This window comes from Mirounga angustirostris, unplaced genomic scaffold (genome assembly GCF_029215605.1).
Source record: "Mirounga angustirostris isolate CCGP_5_RB_7025 unplaced genomic scaffold, mMirAng1.0.hap1 SCAF_8, whole genome shotgun sequence".
NCBI lineage: Eukaryota > Metazoa > Chordata > Mammalia > Carnivora > Phocidae > Mirounga > Mirounga angustirostris.
The window spans coordinates 95885016-95912079 of record NW_026991716.1 but is presented as its reverse complement, the minus strand read 5'-3'; the positions used below and the strand labels follow the sequence as shown (position 1 = coordinate 95912079).

The 27064-nt window shown below is 42.7% G+C and overlaps 1 long non-coding RNA gene across 1 annotated transcript; it reads right to left on the bottom strand.

Annotated features, from left to right (window-relative positions):
* Positions 1–1897: 1897 nt before the first annotated feature.
* On the bottom strand, positions 1898–26896 carry LOC135365600 (uncharacterized). The gene is made up of 3 exons (XR_010413734.1): positions 26386–26896; positions 19021–19118; positions 1898–2028 (listed from the first exon to the last, which is right to left on the bottom strand). It is a non-coding gene; the product is annotated as an uncharacterized LOC135365600 (long non-coding RNA).
* Positions 26897–27064: the final 168 nt, after the last annotated feature.

The following is a 27064-nucleotide window of genomic DNA, read 5'->3' as shown; positions in this document are numbered from 1 at the left end:
TTATTTTCATTTCAGTCTAACTTTGACAGTAAAGCAAGCTCCACTAGATTAAGATAATTAATACAAGCCTAATAAAAACTTTTATCATTTTACAGCATATGTTAGATCCTAATTCTACAGCTTAAATGGGTAAGTTTTTACTGTGTGTATACGTTTACGCAGTTCACATTTCTAACTGAAAACGTCAACATTTTCTTTTTTTCTACTGCAACAACTTTTAACACAACAACTTGTCTTCAAATATTTGGTTCTCAAAAAAAGTGTCTTTAAAAGCAAAATATTGTGCATCCCTTTTTATGCTATTGACTGTTCCTTCAGCCTTCTCAAACTCTGTGCTGTGGTGTTCTGTAGGACAGGGCAGAGACTGACCTGGGGCTTGCTGGGTATTGCTCAGGCTAGAGTCTGAACACCTGCACCCTAGTGGGTGCAGTGTGGGTCCAGAGTCTGGTCTTCAGCTCTTTGTGTTCCAGAATTCAATTATTTCCCCTCACTAGGGTCATTTGTCTTCTAGAGAGGGACTCAATCAAAGTAAATCCATAGTAAAACTAATTAAGAACCTGGGATATAGTTTTTAAATGTAATTTCATATACTTTCAGGCCAACTTGGATATTCTTATGGGTTGCACAGTGCCTTGTTTTCCCAGAGGGAAAAACCTGCATCACAAAACCTATTACTATCAAAAGCCTGTTAGGGGATCTTAAGCCAGGTTGAGAAGGTTGAATAATCTTCAGAGAAAATGTGTTCAAGCCTAGGCTACCCTGATCCTCTCTAATTCCACCATAGAGGACACAGGCTATTATAGCAAGAATACTTGGAATCAGAAAATGGGCTTCTGTCACTTCACCATGTGTATTGCCTTGTTCCAGGTACTTGCTGTCAAGAGCCTATCTGCAGATCAGTGCTGGAGACCCAAACACAATTCCTCAGCAACCAACCCCAATCCACCCAGCCCACACACTCCATCTTTCCAGCATTACACCATGCTACAGCTTATCACAATATATTTTAGTATCACTAAAGGTATTTGGAGGAAATCCTTTCTTTCTTTCTTTCTTTCTTTCTTTCTTTCTTTCTTTCTTTCTTTCTTTCTTTCTCTCTTCTTTTTCTTTTTCTTTCTCTCTCTCTTTCTATTTTTTTATAAAGATTTTATTTATTTATTTGACAGAGAGAGACACAGTGAGAGAAGGAACACAGCAGGAGGAGTGGGAGAGGGAGAAGCAGGCTTCCCGCAGAACAGGGAGCCCGATGCGGGGCTCGATCCCAGGACCCCAGGATCATGACCTGAGCCGCAGGCAGACGCTTAACGACCGAGCCACCCAGACGCCCCTCAACAAAAATCTCTTGAGCGCAGCATCATACCTTTAGCACAGGCCCTGCTAATGTTTGTTGAAGTGTACTTAGCGCTATCAAATTTACTGTCATAAGAAGAAAAAATATATTTGACAATTTAAATTTGATAACAATAATCCCTGTCCATGTGGTACAGCAGAATTCGAGAGAGTTTTGGAGGAAGGAGATTTGAACTCAAGTCCGGGCTCAGCCTCTCAAAAGCTGCGACCTAAGGCCCCAGGACTGTTGAGATGGAGTGGGATGATAGCCCCTGTGCCCCGTGCCTCACTGCAGAGAGACTGATGTCATTATTGTTGCTGGAAGAATGTCCTTAGTTTTAAGTATTTACTGAAATTTTGTACTCGTGGAATCATACAGTATTAGAGTAGGGATCTATTATTTTGTTCAATTTCCTGCTTAAAGCAAGAATCTCTTCTAAACATCAGAGTGAAACCAAAGGGGCTGCAATGTGCAAGAAGTCTTGTCCATGCATATAAAAGCCCTCAAGTTGTCATGGAATCAGCAACGACATTTAACAACATGACTCACAGTTACATCTCACCTCTCCTCACCTTCTGAGGGTCTGTGCATGTCATGGTCTCAATACGGAGACTGCTCGCTTGGGTTGAGCGTGTGGGGGTGGCATCATGGAAACTTACTCTCCCAAATCACCATGGAAGTAATGCCCTAAGGAATACCTGTTGCAGACACAGGGAAACGTAAAACACCAGGCTGAAGAAACCTCAGGAGTCATGTTTAAAAACAATTCCTATGTTTTTAAAACATTTTTTACTGTAATCCACAGTTAGAAACACACACACACACACACAAATTGGAACAAAAGTTTAACAAAACAATATTTACAAATCACGTTCTGGGGATGCCTAGGTGGCTCAGTCAGTTAAGCGTCTGCCTTTGGCTCAGGTCATGATTCCAGGGTCCTGGGATGGAGTCCCACTTTGGGCTCCCTGCTCAGCGGGAAGCCTGCTTCTCCTTCTGCCTGTGGCTTCCCATGCTTGTGTGCTCTCTCTCTCCTTCTCTCTCTGTCTCTCTCTGACAAATAAATAAAATCTTAAAAAAATAAAAATGAAAAAACAAAAACAAAAACCAAATCCCAATCTGATCTATCTTATTTCATCTTTAAAAAACCTTGCTAACCTTAAACATAAATAGCCAGTTATTTTACCAGCAAATGACTTTACTCAGGGATGGCAGAGAATCGCAATTTGGGATGTACAGGCTATGGCAAAACCACAGGCAAGTCCAGCGAACGAAAGAGAGCAACACTCTTTTACAGAGGAAAGGGGGGAGTTGGGAGGGGCTGTTATCAACAAAGAGGCCATTGGAGTAAACTGGCTTTTCATTGGCTGAGTTGTGACAGCCTCTCATTGGCTGGGCTATTGCCAGGCAACGGGAAAAACTTCTTCCTCCTGCTGGGATAGTAAAGTACAGGCTTCTTCGTCTTGGGCCTGGAAGGGGCTGAGGAGGAGTGGTAAGGCATGAGTGCTTCTGCTGGTCTCCTGACTCCATTTTTTAAATTAATTGATTGATTGATGATTGATTTTAAAAATTTTATTTATTTGCCTGACACAGAGAGAGCACAAGCAGGGAGAGCTGCAGGCACAGGGAGAGGGAGAAGCAGGCTCCCCGCTGAGCCGGGGCGGGGGGCCCTCCATCCCAGGACCCTGAGATCATGACCTCAGCCAAAGGCAGACGCTTAACAGTCTGAGCCATCCAGGCGCCCCCTGACTCCATTTTTAAAATAAGGTTCCCCTTTATTAATTTTCACAACCTGCTGGTGAAAATTCTAAATTGATTTTACAACCTACTCATGAATTTGGATTTGAGGTTTGAAAAACACTGATCCAATCCAATGCTCTCATCTTATAACTGATGCTGGGGGACAGGAAATAACTGTGTTTTGACTACTCCATGAATACACATACATCGATGGCATGATAGCGACACTCCAGGGCTCCTGATCCTCATCATGGCCTTCCCTCAGAACCTCCTAATACTTCTCCTGTCTTCATGTATAGAGACAAAATTTCTTATTTCTATGTTAAGAGCTATTTAAGCTTAAAATAATTAAAGCTAGGTAAAATTTAAAATTCAGTTTCTCATTAGTCACAGTTCAGATGCCCAATAACTACATGTGGCTAGTTAGACTCCCATATCAGACAGCACAAAAGTAGAATATTTCCATCATAACAGAAAGTTCTGTTGGACAGCCTTGATCTAATGAGCAAGGTAATAGTACCCCTCCACCCTGATGCATTCAGTCAGTCCTGGGCATTCCTCTTCAAATGAATCAAGGACACAGAGAACAAAGAAAAATCAGAAGCAGATAACCACAAAGCTAAAAGACATCATTTGACAAATAATCCTAAGGATCAGAGAGATTTAGTCTGGAGGAGAGGAAAATCTCGTGTAAATGTGAAGATTATATTCAGGTATTGAAGGACTGTCATATGGAGAAAGAATTAGTATTGTTCCATGACTTAAGGAATAGAATTAAACCCATGGGTCAGAGTTAGAGGGGAAAAGATTCTGGCTCAAAAGAAGGAGGAACTTCTTCCATGTCAGAGCTTGTACATGGCTCAGGAGGTTAAGTGTCTGACTCTTGATTTTGGCTCAGGTCATGATCTCAGGGAAGTGAGATCAAGCCCCGCATTGGGCTCCACACTGTACATGGAATCTGCTTATGATCCTTTCTCTTTCTCTCCCTCTGCCCCTCCCCACTCCCTTTCCAAAAATAATAATAATAAGATAAAAATAATTTGGGGTGCCTAACTGGCTCAGTCAGTAAAGTATGCAGCTCTCAATTTCAGGGTTGTGAGTTCAAGCCCCACATTGGGCATGGAGCTTACTTAAAAAAAAAAAAAAAGAATAAGCAACGTAACTGGAATTAAATGGGGCAGAGGGACAGAAAAGAAAAAACTTTTAAAGGGGGGAGGGGCAGAGGGAGAGAGAGAATCTTTTTTTTTTTTTTTTAAGATTTCATTTATTTATTTGACAGAGACAGAGATAGCGAGAGCAGGAACACAAGCAGCGGGAGTGGGAGAGGGAGAGCAGGCTTCCCGCCAAGGAGGGAACCCGATGTGGGACTCGATCCCAGGACCCTGGGATCATGACCTGAGCCGAAGGCAGACGCTTAACGACTGAGCCACCCAGGCGCCGGAGAGAGAGAGAATCTTAAGGAGGAAAAGGAGATCTTGAGAAAAGGAAAGACAAAGAGAAGAAAGAATTGGGATGGGGAGAAAGAATGAGATAGTTGTTAGAGGTCTGTGACAAAAGGCACAAATAGAAGCTTCAATTTTGATGCTCCCAGGAAATAGGAACTCAAGTTCTCTGGCCTCAAGTAATACCATACAAATACAATATGAAGTAACATACTAAACATGCCTTAAGATCAGGATTTTTTTTTTCCCGAAGTTTTCATTTTCCTTTGTATTTATAATTTTTTAAAGGGGGGAGGGGCAGAAGGAGAGAGAGAATCTTAAGCAGGCTCCATGCTCAGTGCAGAGTCCAATGTAGGGCTTGATCTCACGACCCTGAGATCATGACCTGAGCTGAAATCAAGAGTCAGACGCTTAACCAGCTGAGCCACCCAGGCATCTGATGTATTTATAATTTATTTTTAAAAATGTCAGCCTTCACCTCCACTCCTTTCCAGGTGCTCTTTCTTCTAGTATGGGAATATGAATGTAGACTTCTGATCTCAGATTCTGTGTATTTTTTCCAGTTACAACTAGGATAATGCCTTTCTTTTATTTTTAAAAGTATGTGTGTGTTTTTCCCTTCAAGATGGGATTTTGACGGTTTTTCTCCCGTTTTGTTTATCCACATTTTCTCATTTTTCAGCAGGGAACATTTTTTCATCACACAATGAAATATATCAAAATGTTTTCATGGAAAATAGATTCTTACCACTTATGATAAATGTATTGCCCAAATGATCTGTCTGTTGGAAAACTTAGAAGTACTTCTCAGTTTCCACAATGGTAGTGCATGTCTATACCTCCTAATAGCTGCAAGTAATAATTGTAGTCATAAAGCATTTATGAGATTGTAAGATTAAATTTTGGCTCCTCTCTGACTCATTCTGGAACTGAAGAACAGTTAAACTTCTCTGCACTGTGGTTTCTGGCCACATTTCACTCTGGGAGTTCTTCCCTAACCTGGCACAAATTAAGAATGATACAGGCTTTGATGGTCAAACAACCTTTGAAAGCTATTTATTATATTTATATCTGCTAATGGCCACTTAATGATATAAAAAATTTGAGGGAATTAATTTGGCACAACTATAAATCTCACAAAACTAGTAAGTCTCAAAACTTGATTAGCCAATTAATGTCCAAATTACATACTAAATCCTCATTGCAGCTTCCTGAAGGTCAACAGGTGAAAGACAGAAGCTAACGTAAGCACCAGCGTAAGGTTATAATTTAACCAGTGGTTCCCATTTGAGATGACCACATTCCTACACAGAAAACAAAATGTTTGTTCAACAGTTTTATCTGTTTTCTTCCATGAGATTTGAAGGGACTTAAAACTGAGAATCAGTAATGTATTATTCTAACTCCAGCTGCTTTCTTTAACAAACTTCAGGATGGAGCCCAATTCACACATAAAGCACATCAAATGTGGTAGTCTAATATTTGATTGCACTCCTTGCCTCAACCCCAGAAAGATTAAGTAACCCAAGGTCACATAGTTATAAGAAGAGAAGGGATCAGAACATAGAGTTCCCAGTCTCTGGATTAATCAAGGAGCCCTGTTTGGTATTTTACGGAATCACGCAATCCCCTTTTTAGTTTCCAGCCATGACAGTCTCCAGTTCTCACATATCACAGCTTGTTGTCTCAGTCCCTTGCCTTCATTCACTCAACAGCCATTTTTGAGCATCTGCTCCTTGCCAGTCACTATATAAAGCATTGATAGGATAACCAACCCATTATAGTGTTGTGCCATTTACAAGGCACTGTCACAAACACCATATCATTTGGTCATGTAGTGTGAATAATGTGACCTATTCAAAGTCAAGCACTGGGACTCATTCATCCTTGCATCACCTGGCACTTAGTTTAGTGCCTGCACAATGCACCAAACATTCATTGAATGGATTAATAAATGCAGGAGAAAATGAAGGAGTGAGTGAATATAGAGGGCCTCATATCTCTGGTCTATGCCATTTTTTGTTTTCATAGGCTTGGCAAACATCAGCTTTTCTCCTCAATTCTTTTTTCCTTTAGAAAAGCTTTCTGGTTCCTACTCATTTCTTTCTCTCCTGTAGAGCAACACCTCCTAATTATGTTCAGAGGCAAACCTCAGTTCCCCAGAAGTCCCTAAAACTCCTACCTTTGTTCCTTGGCCAGGACCCTTGCCATTAGCTTTCAGTCTGCATGAGGGGATGCTATGGGTCAGTCCACCTGTTTTTAAAACTGACCAACTCTCGGGGCGCCTGGGTGGCTCAGTCGTTAAGCGTCTGCCTTCAGCTCAGGTCATGATTCCAGGGTCCTGGGATCGAGCCCCGCATCGGGCTCCCTGCTTGGCGGGAGGCCTGCTTCTCCCTCTCCCACTCCCCTTGCTTGTGTTCCCTCTCTCGCTGTGTCTCTCTCTGTCTAATAAATAAATAAAATCTTAAAAAAAAACAAAACAAAAAAACCGACCAACTCTCATAAAGAGTTTAGAAAAAAAAGTCTGGCAACTGGATTATAATAAAATTCTTGTCACTTGTCTTACTACTGTGGAAGAATAATTTTAAATGGAATAAAAAGCTGTGAAACTAGGTTTTCCTTGTTAGATTTAAAAACCCAGAAAGCAATAAGTCAAGAAACCTAGAAAACAATGGTGGAAACCATAAGCGAAGCTGATGTGCAGTTAGTGCTCAGGTGAGGTCAACAGAATCAGGAAGTGGATTGTGTCCAAGGATTGCTAAAAGAGTTCAAGCAATTATCTATTAGTCTCACAAACAGAAAGCCTTTTTCTTCTATTTTTTGTACATACTTCCAGATCACCCCAAGATTTTAAAACTTTTCAGGGCATCACCTTGAAAAAAGCCCTGAAGACAGGTAAGACCCCAAGAAAACAAGGCACACCTTTCCCATCTAAAGTGGCAATGATCAACTTCCAGGGAAGATGGCAGAGTAGGAAGATCCTAGGTTCACATCATCCCATGGATACACCTAGATAACACCCACATCAGTGTAAATAACCCATAATATGACTCAAAGACTGGCAGAATACACTCTCCACAGCAAATGGAGGGAAAAGGCCACATTGAAAAGGGTAGGAAGGGTGGAGATGCAGTCGGGAGCCAAATGGACCTATGGGACTATCCACAGGAGGGAGCAATCAACTGGCCACAGGGAGGGGAGAGGAGCAGATCCCACCCCAGGCATGGGGGACCCACACTGGGAAGACAAATTGCCATAACATTTGGCTCTGAAAACCAGAGGGGCCTAACTTTGTGAGTTCTTACAATCAGTGGGGCTTAACACTTGGAAATTGAAAAATCAGCAGGCTTGGCTCTGGGAGAGCCAGAGGACAATAGGAAACTGAGTCCCCACTCTTAAAGAGACAGCACAACAAACAGCTCTGCTGAGATACAGCATAGAAGCAGCAGTTTGAAAGATGCCTGGGGTGTATGGGAGGGAGATTTGTTTGCTAATCTTGGGGCCTGCGCTAGAGGGGCAGGGATCTTTGGGAGACTTCTCCAAGAACAAAGGAGTTTGCAGGCATCATTTCCCTCCTCACACCCAGCTTAGATACATGGACACCTGTGGGAATCAGCACAGCACAGCACCAACACTCTCCACCCTAGCCTGCAAACAGTGTGTCCTACTCCCACACCCTTCCAGGACAAGCCCCCTCTGGCACCAGCCTCCTCCCCCCAGACCAGTGCAAACTTTGCTAACACCACACATCCTGCCCCTGCATTCTCCTGTAGACTTGCTCCCTCCACCACACCCTTGGTAGGAGTCTTCCCAAAGCTGCCCCACAAGCATGGTAGTGTGCAAAGAGCCCCAACAAGTGTCGGCATCACCCCAAATTGACTCCTGCCCCAGGGAGAGAGGAAGATAACCACACATACCAGTTTGACTATGGTCCCAGTGGCAGGCTGGGGACAGACAAATGGTCTGACTGCAGACCCTGGCAACCAACAAAACCTTCTCATGGGACAACACAGGGAGAGTGTCCTATAGTTCAGTGTTACCACAGCTCTGGCAAAAGCCTAATCTGACCCAACTCAAGCACAAGGTGACACCAGACTGGCCCGCTAACAACACAGGGAATAAACCCTGCCCACAGCAGGCCAAGAGAGCCAGTGCAGATGACTGGACTGAAGGCAAATGTAGCTCAGTCACAACAGTAGGATGTACACAACACACATAGGAGACCCCTTTAAAGCACCAGGTTCTGGTGAACAGGGGACATTGCACTGTGGGATACTACAGGACCTCTTCTTCATAAAGCCACTATTTTCAAGAGCAGGAGACATAGCTGACTTTGCTAACACATAGAAACAGACACAGAGTTAGACAAAATGAGGAGACAGAGGAATATGTCCAAATGAAAGAACAGGACAAAATCACAGAAAGAGAGGTAAATGAAAAGAAGGTAAGTAATATGCCTGATAGAGAATTTAAAGTAATGGTCATAAAAATACTCATAGGACTTCAGAAAAGAATGGAGGACCTCAGCGAGACCCTGAACAAAGAGATTGAAAACCATAAAAAAGAACCAATCAGAGATAAAGAACTTAATAACTAAAATTTAAAATACACTACTGTGAATAAAGAGTAGACTAGAGGAAGCAAAAGAAAGGATCAGCAACCTGGAAGATACAGTTATGGAAAGCAATCAAGAACAGGAGAGAGAAAAAGGAATAATAAAAAATAAATATAGATTAAGAAAACTCAGTACCACCACCAAGAGTAATAACATTCACATTATAGAGATCCCAGAAAGAAAAGAGATAGGAAAGGGGCAGAAAATGTATTTGAAGAAATAATAGCTGAAAACTTCCTGAACCTGGGGAAGAAAACAGATATCCAGATCCAGGATGCACAGAGAGCCCCCAATAAAATCAACCCAATGAGGTCTACACCAAGACACATAGTAATTGAAATGGCAGGAAAAAAAAAAAAAAAGAGTGATAAAGAGAGAATTTTTAAAGCACCAAGAGAAAAGAAAATAGTTACATACAAGGGAAACGCAATAGGGCCATCAGCTGATTTTTCCTTGGAAAATTGGCAGGCCAGAAGGGTGTGGAATGGTATTTTCAAAGTGCTGAAAGAAAAAAACCTGCAACCAAGAATACTCTACCCAGCAAGGCTATCATTCAGAATAGAAGAGAGATAAAAAATTTCCCAGACAAACAAAAGTTAAAGGAATTCATCATCACCAAACCAGCTCTACAAGAAATGTTAAAGGGTTCTTTGAGTGGAAAGGAAAGACTATAAGCAGGAGTAAGAAAAGTAGAAAGCACAAAAGCAGTAAAATTAAATATATCTATAAAAATCAGTCAAGGGATTCACAAACTAACAGGATGTAAAATATAATACCATATACCTAAAACGTGGGGGGAGAGGAGTAAAAATGTAGTGCTTTTTTTTTTTTTAAGATTTTATTTATTTATTTGAGACAGAGAGAATGAGAGAGAGAGAGCACATGAGAGGGGGGACGGTCAGAGGGAGAAGCAGGCTCCCTGCTGAGCAGGGAGCCCAATGCGGGACTCGATCCAGGGACTCCAGGATCATGACCTGAGCCGAAAGCAGTCGCTTAACCAACTGAGCCACCCAGGCGCCCAAAATGTAGTGCTTTTAGAATGGGTTCAGGGGCACCTGGGTGGCTCAGTCGTTGAGCATCTGCCTTCAGCTTGGGCTGTGATCCCAGGGTCCTGGGATCGAGCCCCGCATCAGGCTCCCTGCTCTGCAAGAAGGCTGTTTCTCCCTCTCCCACTCCCACTGCTTGTGTTCCCTCTCTCGCTGTTTCTCTCTCTGTCAAATAAATAAATAAAGTCTTTAAAAAAAAAGACTAAAAAAAAAAATGGGTTCAAACTTAAGTGACCATCAACTTAATATACACTGCTATATGCATAAGGTGATATACATAAACCTAATAGTAACCCAAAAAATCAAAAACCAGTAATAGACATGAAAAAAATAAAGAGAAAGGAATCTAAGTATATCATTAAAGAAAGCCAACAAACTGAAAAAAAAAAAAGAGCAAGAGAAGAAAGGAAGAGAGAAGAACTATAAAAATAACCATAAAACAAGTAACAAAATGGCAATAAGTACAGACCTACCAATAACTGCTTTGAATGTAAATGGACTAAGCACTCCAATAAATCAGACATAGGGTTATGGAATGGATAAAAAGGCAAAACCCACCTATATGCCTACGAGAGACTTATTTCAGACCTAAAGACAACATGCAGATTGAAGGCGAAGGGATGGAAAAGCATTTATCATGCAAATGGCAGTGAAAAGAAAGCCAGGGTAACAATACTTATATCAGGCAAAATAGACTTTAAAACAAACACTGTAAAAAGAGACAAAGAAGGACACTATTATAACCATAAAGAGAACAACCTAACAAGAAGATATAACAATTATAAATATTTACGCAACCAACATGGGAGCACCTAAACACATAAAGCAGCTAATAACAAACATAAAGAAAGTAACTGATAGTAATACAATAATAGAAGGGGACTTTAACACCCCACTTAAATCAATGGATAAATCATCCAAACAGAAAATCAACACGGAAACAGTGGCTTTGAATGACACATTGGGCCAGATGGATCTAACAGATATATTCAGAACATTTCATCCTCAAACAGCAGAATACACATTCTCTTCAAGTGCACATGGAACATTCTCCAGAATAGATAACATATTAGGCCACAGAACAAGTCTCAATATATTCAAAAAGACTGAAGTCATAGCATCCTTCCTGTCCAAACACAACACTATGAAACTAGAAATCAACCACGAGAAAAAATCTGGAAAGAACACAAATATATGGAGGTTAAATAAGATGCTACTAAACAATGGATGGTCAACCAAGAAATCAAAGTTGCAAATCAAAAAATACATGGAGAAAAATGAAAAGGAAAACACAATGGTCCAAAATCTTTAGGATGTAGCAAAAGCAGTTCTAAGAGTGAAGTTTATGACAATACAGGCCTACCTCAAGAAACAAGAAAAATCTCAAGTAAACAACCTAAACTTATGCCTAAAGTAGTTAGAAAAAGAACAAACAAAACCCAAAACCAGTAGAAAGAAGAAAATAATAAAGATGAGAGCAGAAATAAATTAAATAGAAACTAAAAAAACAAAACCAAAAAACAATAGAACAGATCAATGAAACCAGTAGCTTGGCCTCCACCCGAGTGCAGCAGGAGGTGCAGTCAGCCCCACCTCTGCATCCTTCCCTGGACAGAAGAGAAGGACCTTCCACTGCCTCATGAACCTGGCCCTTCCCTAGTTTACCTCATCTTCTTTGCTTTGAATGACCCTTTCCCTCTATTATCATTGAGATGGTTGGGTCACCCAAAGAATATAAAAACACTAATTTGAAGAGATATATGCACCCCTATGTTTATTGCAGCATTATTTACAATAGGCAAATTATGGAAGCAACCCAAATGTCCATGGATAGATGAATGGATATAGAAAATGTGGTACACACACACACACACACACACACAATGGAATATTACTCAGCCATAAAGAAGAATGGAATCATGTGATTTGTAACAACACAGATGGATGGATCTAAAGGGTATAATGCTAAGTGAATTAAATCAGTCATACAAAGACAAATATATGATTTCACTCATATGTGGAATTTAAGAAACAAAACAAATGAATAAAGTAAAAAAGAGACAAAAAAGACTCAAGTATAGAGAACAAACTAATGGTTACCAGAGGGAAAGTGGGTGGGGAGATGGGTAAAATAGATGAAGGAGATCAAGAGTACACTTAACATGATGAGCACCGAGTAATGTATGGAATTCTTTTTAATCACTATATTGTACACCTGCAACTAATATAACACTGTATGTTAATTATACTGGAAACTTTAAAAATAAATAAAAATAAATTTAAAAAAATAGCCAAGAAAAGTGGCAATGGTCCAGTTCCTTTGTTCACTGTTCAACAACTATTTATTGAACATCTATTTGTCAAGCAGTCTTAGGGATATAGTGTTAAAAAAAAAGAAAAACAAGGACTCTGCTGGGTGGCCAGGGAAGGAGATGACACTTCAACTCAGCCCCGAAGCACATGCAGAGCGCCTTGGGCAAAAGGTTCTGGCCTGCTCCCACAACCAGAGACTGGAGAGGGAGACGGTGGGAGAGGAGATCTGCAATGGAGGCAGATGCAGAAGGGCCTCAGGTCAGAGGAGGCAGCTGAGTTTTAGTCTGCGTACAATAGAGAGCCATAAGGTGGCAAGAACCTTAAGGTAAAATAGCCACGCAAAGTGGCACAGAAGTTACTGACTAGCCCTTTGCATCATTTATTTGGATACCATTTTAGAGGATTAGCTAAGTCAGTACGTTTCATTACTTTACAAACACTTCCCTTTTCATGTAGATTGTGCCAGGTTTTATCCAAATTATCGCATTAAATCTTCATGAAAACTTGCTCTATGTCAAAACCATCTGCCAGTTTTTGACAAGAGACTTCAAAGACTTCGCCACCCCGAAGCACCACCGGGCTGTGCCTTGTTGAGCTGGTATTCCATTAACGCCGCAGGAGAGAGTCAAGATGAGGATCTGCTCCTGCGTTATCTTTCAGCACCAGGGCAAATACATCTGCTTGTAGATTTTGATCAGGAATAACTCAGCACATAGCCATGGGCACTAGAGATATGAAAATGGGGAGAACATAGCCCCCATCTTGTCCTTAGTTAAGTAGGACAGAATCTCATAAGAGCTCAAATCTGTTGCCCTCCTTTCAATCACTCTCCTCTCCACCTACACCCCTCATGTGTTTCTGTGATGGATAATGGAAAAGAGCTCGCAGGCGAGCCACGGGGGAAGAGGCAGAATTGTGTCCTTCGGGCAGCTCACACCTTGAAAACGCACCCCAGAAACACTAGGCGTGAGATCAGGTGAAAACTGAGATCAAGGTCTCCCTTCGGAGAAAAGAAGGCAGGCCGGGGTGGTCCCTACAAGCATGGGCTTGGGGAGTGTTCTGCCACCACCAACAGCAGGACTCTAGGCAAGTTACTTAACCTCTTTATGTCTTAATGTCTCACCTATAGAATGGGAACAACAGTACCTACCTCACTGGGTTGCTGAGGACTAGAGGAAGTGGTATATGAGACACCTACCTCAGAGCCTCACGTGTGGTCCTTGTCTAATGATCGGTGGGGAATGCGGCCCCAGAGAATACTGCAGAGACCTGGATGTGGAGAGAAGAGGTTGTCCCACTGCTGTGCTCTGCAGGTGGGCTGGCAAAGACTGGGCCCACAAAGCCCCACACGAAGGGAAACACACGCTTCCTATACCAGCTTGCACACATGTACATCAGGTCAGAAGGGAGGTAAGCAGGCTACTGGCACCAATGGGAGTGCTGCCTTCTCGGCCCCTTACCCCTTTCCTGGCCCAAGTAATTACATGGAAGGTGGCAGTAGCAGCCACAGGGAGGAGATCCTGGGAAACGGGGTATGTTTACTTGTTGTGTTAAGCTTCTGTCCCCCTCAGCCCGTGAGGCCCACTCCATTCCTCCAGCCATGCAGAGGAAGATGAACACTTTAACTGGGCCTAGAGTAACATGATGTGGCCCAGAACCAGCTGCCTTCATAACCTTTACATGTGCCACAAAGAGTTATCCAAAGCCTGGAACATTCACCCTGGAATCTGGAAGATAGGACGGCACCAAACAGGACAGGGACAGACAGAGCTTTTGGGTTTTAGAGGAAGGAGGGAGGGAGGAGTGATCGCGTCTTGCTGAGGGGCCTGGGGATGCTCCATGAAACAAATGGCTTCTGAGGGAATGGAAGGGGAGCGTATGTGTAGATCACAGACACTATTTTTCAAGCAGCTTAACTAATGAGAGAGAGAGAGACTCCGGGAGTAGGGGGAGGTATACAGAGAAGAGAGAAAGAAGGCATTAACTAGAGAGAAAGAGGATCAGAGAGAGGAGGGTGCATGTTCTTAGACCCACATGACTTGAGCAGGGGTGTAGGCTGAAGGAGATTGCCAGGATGGCTGAAGGAGCAAGCTCCCAAAGGGGCTGTAAGGGGCCTGGACTGGCCTGAGCAGAGGGGGCAGATCACCCTGTGACATGAGGATCGGAGGTGAGATTAGTTGTAAATGTAGGTAAAACAGAGAGGGAGCAGGTTGTTCAGGTCCTTGAAGCTCCGTGGTTCAATTTTCTCGACAAAGTAGGGAGTCAATTCCTGAGACCGAAGGAGGGTGGGTCAGGTGGGGCCTGGGGAGAGAGGCGAGGTTTTGCAAGAGTCGCTGAAGACTGCTGCTTGGTACGGAAGACCCAGCTGCAGCCAGGGTCCTCACAGGGGTGTTGTTTCCTTCAGCAAGTGAGAGAAGCCTGTGTGTCCCCGTGTAGGCAGACTACAGAGTGAGCAATAGAAATTTGCAAGAAGGGGCGGTAAGGTTCAGGTGGTCAACTGTGTGGTCAAATCTGGATAGAAAAGTCGGAGGTCAACAGAAGTCTGACACACTCGGTCGGACAAAGTCGGGAGACAGTGAAACTGGAGGTCCCTGGGGGGACAAAGAGAAAGTGTTGGTGGAGTGAGACGGAATAGCTGGAAAAACCGTGTAGTGGGATGACAGTGTCCTCCAAAAGTCCATGTCCACTGGAACTTCAGAATGTGACCTTATGGGGCGCCTGGGTGGCTCAGTTGTTAAGCGTTTGCCTTCGGCTCAGGTCATGATCCCGGGGTCCTGGGATCGAGCCCCGTATCCGGCTCCCTGCTCCGCGGGAAGCCTGCTTCTCCCTCTCCCACTCCCCCTGCTTGTGTTCCCTCTCTCACTGTGTCTCTCTCTGTCAAATAAATAAATAAATAAATTCTTTAAAAAAAAAAAGTGTGACCTTATTTGAAAATAGGCTCTTTGCAGATGTAATTAGTTAAGATGAAGTCATACTGCAGCAGGGTGGGCCCTAAATCCAATGACTGTTGTCTTTAGGAGAAAACAAAGATACAGAGCTATCCACAGGCACAGAGGAGAATGCCCTGTAAAGACAGAGGCCGACACTGGAGGGTTGCATCTACAAACCAAGGAACGCCCAGGACTGCTGGCAACTACCAGAAGCTGGGACAGAACCGCATGGAACAGATCCTCCTTAAGAGCCTCTAAAGGAAACTACCCTGCCAACACCTTGATTTTGGACTTCTAGCCTCCAGAACTATGAGACAATACATTTCTGTTGTTTTAAGGCGCTCAGTTTGGGATCATTGTCATAGCAACTCGATGCTATGTTAATGCAGACAGGAAGAAGGTCATGGTTTAAAAGCTGGGATTGACAGATAACTGCATCGCCCGCCACTCCCACTTTCGTGCTTTGTCAGGACAGTGAGGATGAAGAGGGTTGGTGGATGCTCCAGAGACCATGTGGAGGGGGACTCAGTGTGACCTTGGCAATTCATTAGAAGACCGGCAGGGGAGGGGGAGGGGATGTGCACAAAAGGGGCAAAGGTGACCAAGGTTTCACAGCCAGTAAACAAGAGACCATCTTCCCTGATCTCCTTGTTTTGTGAATGGCACTACTCTTCTCCCAGAGGAAAACAGGATGTGGTCTGAGAAGATTCAGGAGTCTTGGTGTCTTCTCAGGAAAGATGTGGGGAAGGGGCCACACTACAAAGTGATGAGTAGGTTTGTGATGAGGAAATGGAGGTGGTTAGAAGGGATGAATCGTCAGATGTTTAGGAATGAAAGAGGAAGCTCAAGTAGCGCTGGTCTTTGCTGGGCTAGAAAAGACATGTTCTTTGGACATAGGTGTGGTTTGTCTGCTAAAGGGTTATCTTGGGTTAAGAAAAATTAATATTACTCTCATTTTTTTTCTCTCCCACCCCATATATGTGCATAGATATAGGTATAGAATATATGTTACATTGGATACAGTTCCGGCTATTACAACCTGGTTCCTGAGTCAGCCACAATGAAACAGAATTAGAAGGAGATTCAAAACGTACATGCCTGTGACCATGAGTGTGTGTGTTGGGGGGTGGAAGGTGGTGGTGAGGGCGCAGGGAGTGATTAGAGACAGCAGTGCCCTTTGGTATACCGGTGTTGTCCACTTCTGAGCTGGGGGCTCCCACCCCCTGTGCCCCCCCTGCCTATGGAGGGGTGCTCTCCCTCTGGAGGAGTGGTGAAATGGCTGCCTTTGAGAAGTCCGGGGCCTGGGTCTTCTCTGGTCAGCAGGGGCTGCAGCTCCAGGGGGAGCTCAGGGTTTACCTCCTCCCCTGTTTCTAGATCACAGCCAAGGTTGCTCCTGCCTCTTATCTCTGCTAGATAAGGGCCCATCTCCTAAAGTTGTGATATGTCTGACTCTGACAGCAATTTGTTGTTGTTATTCTTTTTTTTTTTTAAAGATTTATTTATTTATTTGAGAGAGTGAGAATGAGAGAGAGAGAGAGAGAGAGAGAGAGAGAGTACATGACGGGGGGAGGGTTAGAGGGAGAAGCAGGCTCCTCGCCGAGCAGGGAGCCCAATGCGGGACTCGATCCCGGGACTCCAGGATCATGACCTGAGCCGAAGGCAGTTGCTTAACCAACTGAGCCACCCAGGCACCCCGTTATTCTTTATTACTTCTAAGTAGGACTCCTTGGCATATATTCCTGGCAAAGAAACAAAGAGCTGGTTAAAGCTAATACCTTGTTCTAATGGAGCCCTGGAGATCAAAGCCAGAGGATGGGGGTGGGCAGCTCACTTCCAAGAGTCTGATAGGCATCTCCCTTCCAGCACAATTTTCACACTCCCCTTTCCTCTGTTTGCTCAGATGATTCCTCACTATGATATAGTGCTTTTGCTCCACTTGCAGTCTTGATGCCAAGGGGAATTCACACTTATTTATTAAAACTTGACAGAGTTGAGTAGGATGAAAATTAAGAACAAAATCAAATCAAAGGCATAGGTGTTTGATTATGCATACCACCACCCACACTGACCAGTCTGCTGATGAAAAGATAAGGGGGGAAAGGGCTGAAGGGGAAAAGCTAGAGAAACTGGTGAAGGAAACTTTTCTTTACTAATGGCTCCTCCAGGCCACAGCTCCCTCTCGCCCAGTGATTGATTCGACAATGTGTGAGGGCCAGAATAACATACTAGGGATCCTGAAGAAATGCAAACCTTTTATTAATCCATTCAAGGTTTTGAGCACCTACTGTGTGCTGGGCATTATGCAAGGAAGGCTCAGGGGATATGGAGAATGATACTATACAATCCTTGTTCTTGTGTAGTGGTGAGGATTAAGGATTAAGGCCTAGACAAAGCACACAGAGAAGAGAGTTGCAGATACCTCCTGAGGAAGTTGGGAAGGCTTCAGGGAGGAGGTGATAATTCAGGTAATTCTGTGAGGTTGAGTAGGAGATCACTAAGTATTAGAAACAGCATGTACTAAAGTACAGAGTTGTAGAGAACATATTTTGTTCAAGGAACATTAAGAAGCTGAAGGCTGAGATAATTTAGGCAGTGGTAGGGGATGTGGCCAGAGAGGCAAACTGGGAACATACTCTGAAGAACCTGTTCTACCACACAAGAAATTTGGATTTTATGTGAACGGAGCTCTGCTGGGAGTATTTAAGTAGGAGTATTTAAGGTGATGCTTTCCTTTTGAAATGATAGATAGGATGGGGTGCCTGGCTGGCTCAGTCAGTTAGAACATGAGACTCTTGATCTCAGGGTTGTGAGTTCAAGCCCCATGTTGGGCATAGAGCCTACTTAAAAATTAAAAATGAGGGCACCTGGGTGGCTCAGTCGTTAAGCGTCTGCCTTCGGCTCAGGTCATGATCCCAGGGTCCTGGGATCGAGCCCCACATCGGGCTCCCTGCTCCACGGGAAGCCTGCTTCTCCCTCTTCTACTCCCCCTGCTTGTGTTCCTGCTCTCACTATGTCTCTCTCTGTCAAATATATAAATAAAATCTTAAAAAAATAAAAATAAAAATGAATAAAAAATAAAATGATGGATTGGACTAAAGGCTGGGAGACTTAAAGGCTGGTGAGTCGTGAGACCCCTGGGTGGGTGGGAGTGCTATTACCAGGAGTACACGGCAGGCAGTGGGTTTGTTGGGGGGGGGGGGGGGCGCGGCATGTACAATTCAAACCCATTGGATGCACTAGGTGCTCTAGGAGGCAGGTGACAATATGAGACCATTGAGGTAAGGACTTTTAGCACAGGCAGGGACAGACCCACAGGTGGAGACCCACCTAGAGGTGGAGAATCAAAACGGACACTGCTAGACAGTACAGGAGTTACGCATGAAATTATGAGCTACTAACTACAAAGAACTTAGAAGAGTCAGTGATCCAAGGAGTGAGAGCATTGTCGATGGAGAGAGCTTTAAGGAGTAGGTGTATCTACCCAGGAACACCTGAGTCTCCCACACTGGATGAGGGTGATGAAGGTGAAGAAAACTCCTCAGATGGAAGGCAGCTGAAATCTTCCTGTCTTTTTCTTTGTTTGACCCTGCCCTCTGCCTCTCACCTCGGCCTCCTCTCTAGTCTGCGTCGAACCCTTCACTCCACAAGGGGAGTCAAGACCATGTGGACAGGTCAGCCCTTGGACAGCTCAGTTGCTGCAACCTGGAAAGGAAAAGAAATTTATTTTCTCAGTTATAAGATTTGTTTATTTTTTTGCCATTATGAAATAAAAGATACAAGAAAATTTGGAAATAATGGAAAAAAGAGAGAATACCTATAGTTTCAGAAACCCCTATTAAAGTTACGGTGTATCTCCTTCAAGTCTTTTTCTGTATACACAGGGATTTTGCTTTTGTTTGTTTTATACATACCTATAATGGTTCACTTAAAATGGTATTTTAAACACGTTTTCAAACATGTTTCATAAATACCACTTTCAGGGGCTGCATAGATTGCTTTGATTGGAAATAATTTATTTGAATAGGTTAAAGTACGTGGTAAAAAATTCAAAATGCAGAAAGGATATACATGAAAAATTAGTCTCTCCCATGCCTATGTCCCAGCCACCCAGTTCTCCTCAAACATAATACCAGTTCTAATCTGTTGTGTGTTCTTCTGGAGATATTCTACATATATGCAAATATGCATTTACAAATAAATATCCTTCTATCTTCTCCCCCTGAGGTTAGCTAGCATATTATACACACTGTCTACACTTTGTTTTTTTCACTCATCAGTGTATCTTGGAGCCTTTTTTAGATCACCAAATTAAAACTGCCCTGTTCTTTTTATTGGGAAAGCAATTTCTTAGCAGGCAACAGATGGTGGCTCTCCCCAGAGCAGCCAGACCCTCCCTTGAGCCAAAGTGACAGGATGAAATAGCCTGCCTGCCAGGTCTTGCTCATGTGAGCCAGGAAAGTTGAGTCTGAGATTTCCATTCCCCACCCACAGATTGGGGGTGCTCAGAAGCCAAGGAGATAGTCATGTCTCCTGTTAATAAATGAAGGCAGCAAATGCAGAGAAAATGTGGCAGGAAGAGTGAATTTCGCTCAAGAAACGAGGTTGTTTTCTGTCTTACGGTCACTACCTCGTGTGGGTACACGTTTTCCAGGAAACCTCCCAGACCTCCCCAGCCTTCTGTCACTCCAATGCTTCAAACACAGATGGGCTGCTCCAACGGTAGCGTGACAACCTTGCCCACAAACGTGCCCCCCCCCCCCATGGCCCTTTTCTCGTAGTTTTCTTGAAATCTCCCAGTTAGAGGAACGGGCTTCTGCCCCAGCTTTATCCTGCTAGCCTTTTAGGGTGCATTACCTTACCAAATCAACTAACCCATGCATTAAATACTCAGGCACCAAAAATCTAAGGTTTGATATAATAACAATATTGAGTCCTAAAAGGAGGGAGATTAACGAAGAGAAATGTGGAGAGCAGCCTGAAGCATTTGTTGGGAACAAGACTTTCCTATTTTCCTTAACTTTTACGCCCTACCTAACCCCAGACAAATGGAAAGAATGGTTTATTGTGTTTATAATATCAAGGAGACCCAAAATTCAGTATCACATGGCTCTTAATCTCAGAGAGTGTACAATCCTAGCACAGTGCTAGGCACTATGGACAGATACAAAAACAAGGTGGGGAGAAGATCATGGTCCAGATGGTAAGACAAAACATTGGCATGAAAAGTCAAATATCCATGGAAGAGATATTACTAGGTGGTAAAGAATGAATGTCAAAAGAATAATTTAGATCAAGTTTTCAAACTATGGTTCTTGACTCCTCACCGGATCATGAAAACAAATTTAGTGGGTGGTGTATGTGACCAGAATCTTTTTTTTAAATGGAGTAGAATAGAATGTGATTGATTACTGCTTTGTAAAGCTTCTTTTTCAGCTATATATCTATATGTATGTATATTTGTGTAAGTATATCTATATATCTGTGTCTCTCTCATATATCTATCTATATCTCTATCTATCTATTTATCTGTATATATATTTTTTCCAGTTACATGTGTTCTGGCCATGATAGAAAATATATTTATTACTGTGGATTATAGAATACAACTGACTTCCCAGGAAGAATTGATCAACGTATGTTTGAGTAGCCAGGGAAAAATTCCTCAAAACTACAAGAGCAGCACAAAGTAGGTGCACCAAAAATGTTTACTGAGGCTTCACATACTACAAGACTTTAAGAGAAGGCCAAATAAAGCAAGTTTGGGCTCAATGACCCTGAATAAATAAGGGAAAATTCTTGGTGTCCACATGGGGCCTGCTTAGGCAATGAATCTTGTATCTGGAATTCGTCCACTTTGCTCCAAATCTGCCATTCTAATCCAAGTCCTTGTTATCTCTGGTCTGGACTCTGGTCAATGTCTCCACACTGGCATTCCTTCTTCTGATCCAGCCCTCTGTATCAGTTAGGAGTGCATTCAGCTGTAATAGGAATCCCTACCACAGTGGTTTAAACATGCAGGGGATTGTTCTCACGTACCAAAAATTGTGTGTGGGGGGGGTTTGATCAGAGCTTACATAGCTGCTCAAAGGTGTCACCTAAAAACCAAGCTCCTTCTATGTGCCTGCTCTATATTCTCAGCATAAAACCTTCATCCTCATGGCTGCAAGATGGCTGCTGCCTCTCCAGGCATTGTATCCTTTTCCCAGATAGGAAAAAGAAGAAAGAGTTTAGGGCAAAGAACATGCCTTTTCATCAGCAAAACAATAGCCTTTCCTGAGACTATTGAATTCCACTCAGTAGACCTCCAAATTATATCCATTAGTACTTGTAACGCTGTCACATGGCCACCCCTTGTGCCAGGAGAGCCAGTTAGTTTGCATTTTTGTCTGAACACATTGATGCCTTGAGCAAAAAACAAGGTTTTGTTGGCAAAAAATTAATATCTAGAAGCATCTGCTACATCCCCTTCAGCATAGCCCCTGCCTCAAAATCTTCAATGGTTTTCCACTGCTCTTAAGAGCAAATCTGAAATCCTTACAGTTATGCTGTTATGGACTGAATTGTACCCCCCAAAATTCATATGTTGAAGCCCTAACCCCCTGTTAAAAGATAAACTGAGGCATATTAAGAATTTTAAGGGTTTATTTAAGCAAAAATCAACTCAAATTGAGCAGCATCTAATCTAGCAGATAGAAAGGAACTCTGAGTTGCTGCACAAAATGACTTTCATGGCCATAAGGGAACAGGAACAAGGTTATACTAGGCATAAAGGCAGATGGTTGTTACAAGGGTACTTTCCTTTAGGGCATGGCAGAGACTTACCAGGCAAATCACCTAACTAGTGCTGATCAGGCAATTTCTGATTGGTTTAAATTTCCATTTCTGGGAGAGATGAAACTGTAAATAAGTTAAGTCTTGGTTTGGTGATGTGAGGCTTAGCACGAGCAATTCCATTTTGGGCCCTGCTGTTTTGTGTTTTAATACCCCAGTATTTCAGAACATAACTGTATTTGGAGGTAGGCCTTTAAAGAGGTAGTTAAGTTAAAATGATGCCAACAGCCAACAGTTCAATCAATCATGCCTAAGTAATGAAGCCTATATAAAACCTCAAAAGGACCACGTTCAGAGAACTTCCAGATTGATGAACACGTGGAGATTTGGGAAGAGTGGTACACCAGACAGCAGGGACTCTCCGTGCCCTCTCCCCATATCTTGCCCTACACATCTCTTCCATCTGGCTGTTTCTGACTTACATACTTTTATAGTAAACCAGTGGTCTAGTCAGTGAAATGTTTCTCTGAGTTCTATGAGCCATTCTAGCCACTCTAAATTAATCGAACCTAAGGACAGGTCATTCGAACCTCCGATCTATAGCCAAGTTGGTCAGAAGCACAGGTGACAACTTACACTTGGCAATTGGCATCTGGAGGATGAAGGGGGTGGGGCAGTCTTATAGGACTGAGTCCTTAACCTGTAGGATCTGGTGCTGCCTCCAGGTAAATAGTGTCAGAACTGAGTTAATTGCTTAGTGCTATAGGAAACAAAACACATATCCTACTGCCCCAGCAACTAAAACAGTTGCTTAAAAGAGCTGAGCATAATCTGGATTCCCACTAACCTTAGACTCCCTCTGATGCCATTCTCGCTTGCTCACTGCCTTCCAGCCAGGCTGGCCTTCTCTAGTTACTACAACAGTGAGCTTTGTCCCAGGCTCTGGGCCTTTACATGCACTGTTCCTTCTCTGTAGAGCTCTGTTTACCGTGCTTTTTAAATGACTAACTCCTTGTCCCACAGATCTCAGCTAACACACAACTTCCTCAGAGATGCCTCCTTGACCACCTCATACAATGAAGGTGGTTCCTTGATATTCTCTATCCCAGACCATGGTATATTTCTTTCATAGATCTTACGAAAGATTACTATGGGGGCGCCTGGGTGGCTCAGTCGTTAAGCGACTGCCTTCGGCTTGGGTCGTGATCCCAGAGTCCTGGGATCGAGCCCCGCATCGGGCTCCCTGCTCGGCGGGAAGCCTGCTTCTCCGTCTCCTGATCCCCCTGCTTGTGTTCCCTCTCTCGCTGTCTCTCTCTCTCTCTGTCAAATAAATAAATAAAATCTTAAAAACATTTATTTATTTATTTATTTATTAGAGAGAGAGAGATCATGAGCAAGGGGGAGGGGTAGAGGGAGAAGCCGGCTCCCCACCAAGCAGGGAGCTCCAATGTGGGACTCGGGTCCCAGGACCCTGGGATCATGACCTGAGCCAAAGGCAGACGCTTAACCGCCTAAGTCACCCAAGCACCCCACTCTCCTGCTTCCTTTGAGCCATTTAATGCTTTTAGCTGACCTGATCTTCCAAATATTTTGCTTGTTAGTGATTCTAGTAACAGTTTGGTGAAGGAGAAGTTTGGAAGTAATTGTGTGACTTAAAATTGGTCAGGGGGCGCCTGGGTGGCTCAGTTGGTTAAGCGACTGCCTTAACAGGTCATGATCCTGGAGTCCTGGGATCGAGTCCCACATCGGGCTCCCTGCTCAGCAGGGGGTCTGCTTCTCCCTCTGCCCTCTTCCCTCTCGTGCTCTCTGTCTCTCATTCTCTCTCTCTCTCTCAAATAAATAAATAAAATCTTTAAAAAAAAAAATTGGTCAGAATTTTGTGAACTGTAGCAAATCCTCCTTTAATTCTGCTCTAAACTCTACCTAGCTCATAAAATGAAGACATCCAAATATATTCAAACCCTTATGTGTTCCCTTTGCAACAATCTAACAACAAAAAACAAAACCCAAGCTATTTTAAAGGGGCGCCTGGGTGGCTCAGTCGTTAAGCGTCTCCCTTCGGCTCGGTTCATGATCCTGGGATCCTGGGATCAAGTCCCACATGGGGCTCCCTGCTCAGCGGGAGGCCTGCCTCTCCCCTCTCCCACTCCCCCTGCTTGTGTTCCCTCTCTCGCTGTCTCTCTCGCTGTCAAATAAATAAATAAAATCTTTAAAAAAAAAAAGTTTTGTATAAAGGGAGGATTATTCCAACCCTCACTTATCATAAAGGTTGAACTGTTCAACAAAAGACTACCAGGGCAAATTGGAATCTGCTCCAAGTCTTTAACACTGAGCCAGGAGTAAAAAAAGTCTGTTATAATCTCTACATCTAACTTGAAACCTCAAGATTCAGAACAGCGATTGTCCTGCCTCAGCTGGCCATAAATGTCTCCTTGTCTGAAAACTCCATGCCTGCCAGATTGTTGGAACAATACAATATTATTTCAAAACATTTAAGGTTGTACAAAAGCAGAGGTACTAACTAACCAAAAATAAGGATATGATAAAAGTCACTGGAGTTCCATTAATAAAATTTATTTCAAAAGGTGTTTGTTTTTTGTTTGTTTGTTTTTATTAAAAGATTTTATTTATTTATTTGAAAGAGAGAGACACAGCGAGAGAGGGAACAGAAGCAGGGGGAGTGGGAGAGGGAGAAGCAGGCTTCCTGCAGAGCAGGGAGCCCGATGTGGGGCTCGATCCCAGGACCCTGGGATCATGACCTGAGCCGAAGGCAGACACTTAATGACTGAGCCACACAGGCGCCCCTCAAAAGGTGTTTGTATGGTGCCTGGGTGGCTCAGTTGGTTAAGCGTCTGCCTTCAGCTCAAGTCATGATCCCCGGGTCCTGGGATCGAGTCCCACATCGGGTTCCCTGCTTCGTGGGGAGCCTGCTTCTCCCTCTGCCTCTTTCTCTCTCTCTCATGAATAAATAAATCTTTTTTTTTAAAAAAAGTGTTCGTAGTTTCTAACCCAAAGGTTTCTGTTCCTTTGAACAGGTTTGAGGGAAGCAAAAATACTACATTTGCATGTTTTGGCTAAATGAATAAAATATGGACAGAGTTGGCTAATCGTCAATAATTAGGTCAGGGTTTTACCTCTAAAAGAAATCCAAATATTAGCTTTTCCGTTTTTCTCATTTTATAACTATAGGTGAGCCTTATTTGAAAGGATCATTGTGTTCCTGGAAGGTTATGTACAAATAATATTTTTGGAAATAAAATGATCTAATATCTAAAGATGCCAACTATTTTAGGGATCCTTATACTGAATTTTGCTTGTAATATTAATAACTATGTTTATAATGAAAATATTCACTTTTTAATTCTTCCATCTTTGAAAAGCAGAATTTACAGAGTCAGATTTGTCTTGTGGGATTATACACAATGACCAAATAGGATTTATCCCACAAATGCAAGATTGGCTTAACATACAAAACATCCAAAATACATCACACTGATAGCATAAAAGTCAGACCCCACAGCTAACATCATCCTTAAAGTAAAAAACTGGGTGCTTTTCCCCTAAGATAAGGAACAAGACCCTACTCTATTCAGCATAGTGCAGGACATTATAACCAAGGCAATTCGGCCAGAATAAGAAATAGAAGGCATCCAGATTAGAAAGGAAGAAGTAAAACTATCCTATTAACTGATGATGTGATCTTGCATGCTAAAAAAACTATTAGAACTAATAAACAGGTTCAGCTAGTTTGCAGAATACCAGATCAATGTACAAATATAAATTGTGGGGCACCGGGTGGCTCAGTTGGTTAAGTGTCTGACTAATGATTTTGGTTCATGTCATGATCTCGGGGTCATGAGATTAGCCCTGCCTTGGGCTCCACACTCAGCAGGGGGTCTGCTTCTCTCCCCTCTCCCTCTCCCACTGCCTCTCCCCCCACTTGCACACACACTCTTTCTCTCTCTCTCTCAAATAAATAAATAAATCTTTTAAAAACACACACAAAAACAAATATAATTGTATTTCTATACAATAGTTACCATGAGCAACCAAAAATGAAATAAAGAAAAGAATTCTACTTAGAATAGCACCAAAAGAATAAAATAATTAGGACTAACCTTAACAAAAGAAGTACAAGACTTGTACACTGAAAACTACAAACATCTTTGAAAGAAATTAAAGACCTACATAGGGGTACCTGGTAGCTCAGTCGGTTGAGTGTCCAACTTTTGATTTCAGCTCAGGTCATGATCTCAGGGTCATGGGATCAAGCCCCATGTTGGGCACCATGCTCAGCTAGGAGTCTGCTTGAGATTCTCTTCTCTCCTTCTGCCCCTTTCCCACTCATGCTCACTCTCTCTCTCTCTCAAATAAATAAATAAAATCTTTAAAAAAAGAAGAAGATGAAGGCCTGTGTAAATGGAAAGACATCATATGTTCATGGATTAAAAAACTTAAAATTGTCGAAATCTTGCCATTTGCAAAGACATGGATGGAGCTAGAGAGTATTACACTAAATGAAATAAGTCAGTCAGAGAAAGACAAATATCACATGATTTCCCTCTCATGTGGAATTTAAGAAACAAAACAAATGAATATAGGGGGAAAAGAAACAGAGAAACACCAAGAAACAGACTCTACTACAGAGAACAAATTGATGGTTATAGGGGGTTGGGGTGGGGGTGCAATGGGTTAAATGGGTGATAGGAATTAAGGAGGGCACTTGTGATGAGCACTGAGTATTGTATGGAAATGTTGAATCATTAAATTCTACACCTGAAACTAATAACTAATATAACACTGTATATTAACTACTTGGAATTTAAATAAAATCTTGGAAGAAAAAAAGCCCTTAAAATTGTTAAGATGGAAATACT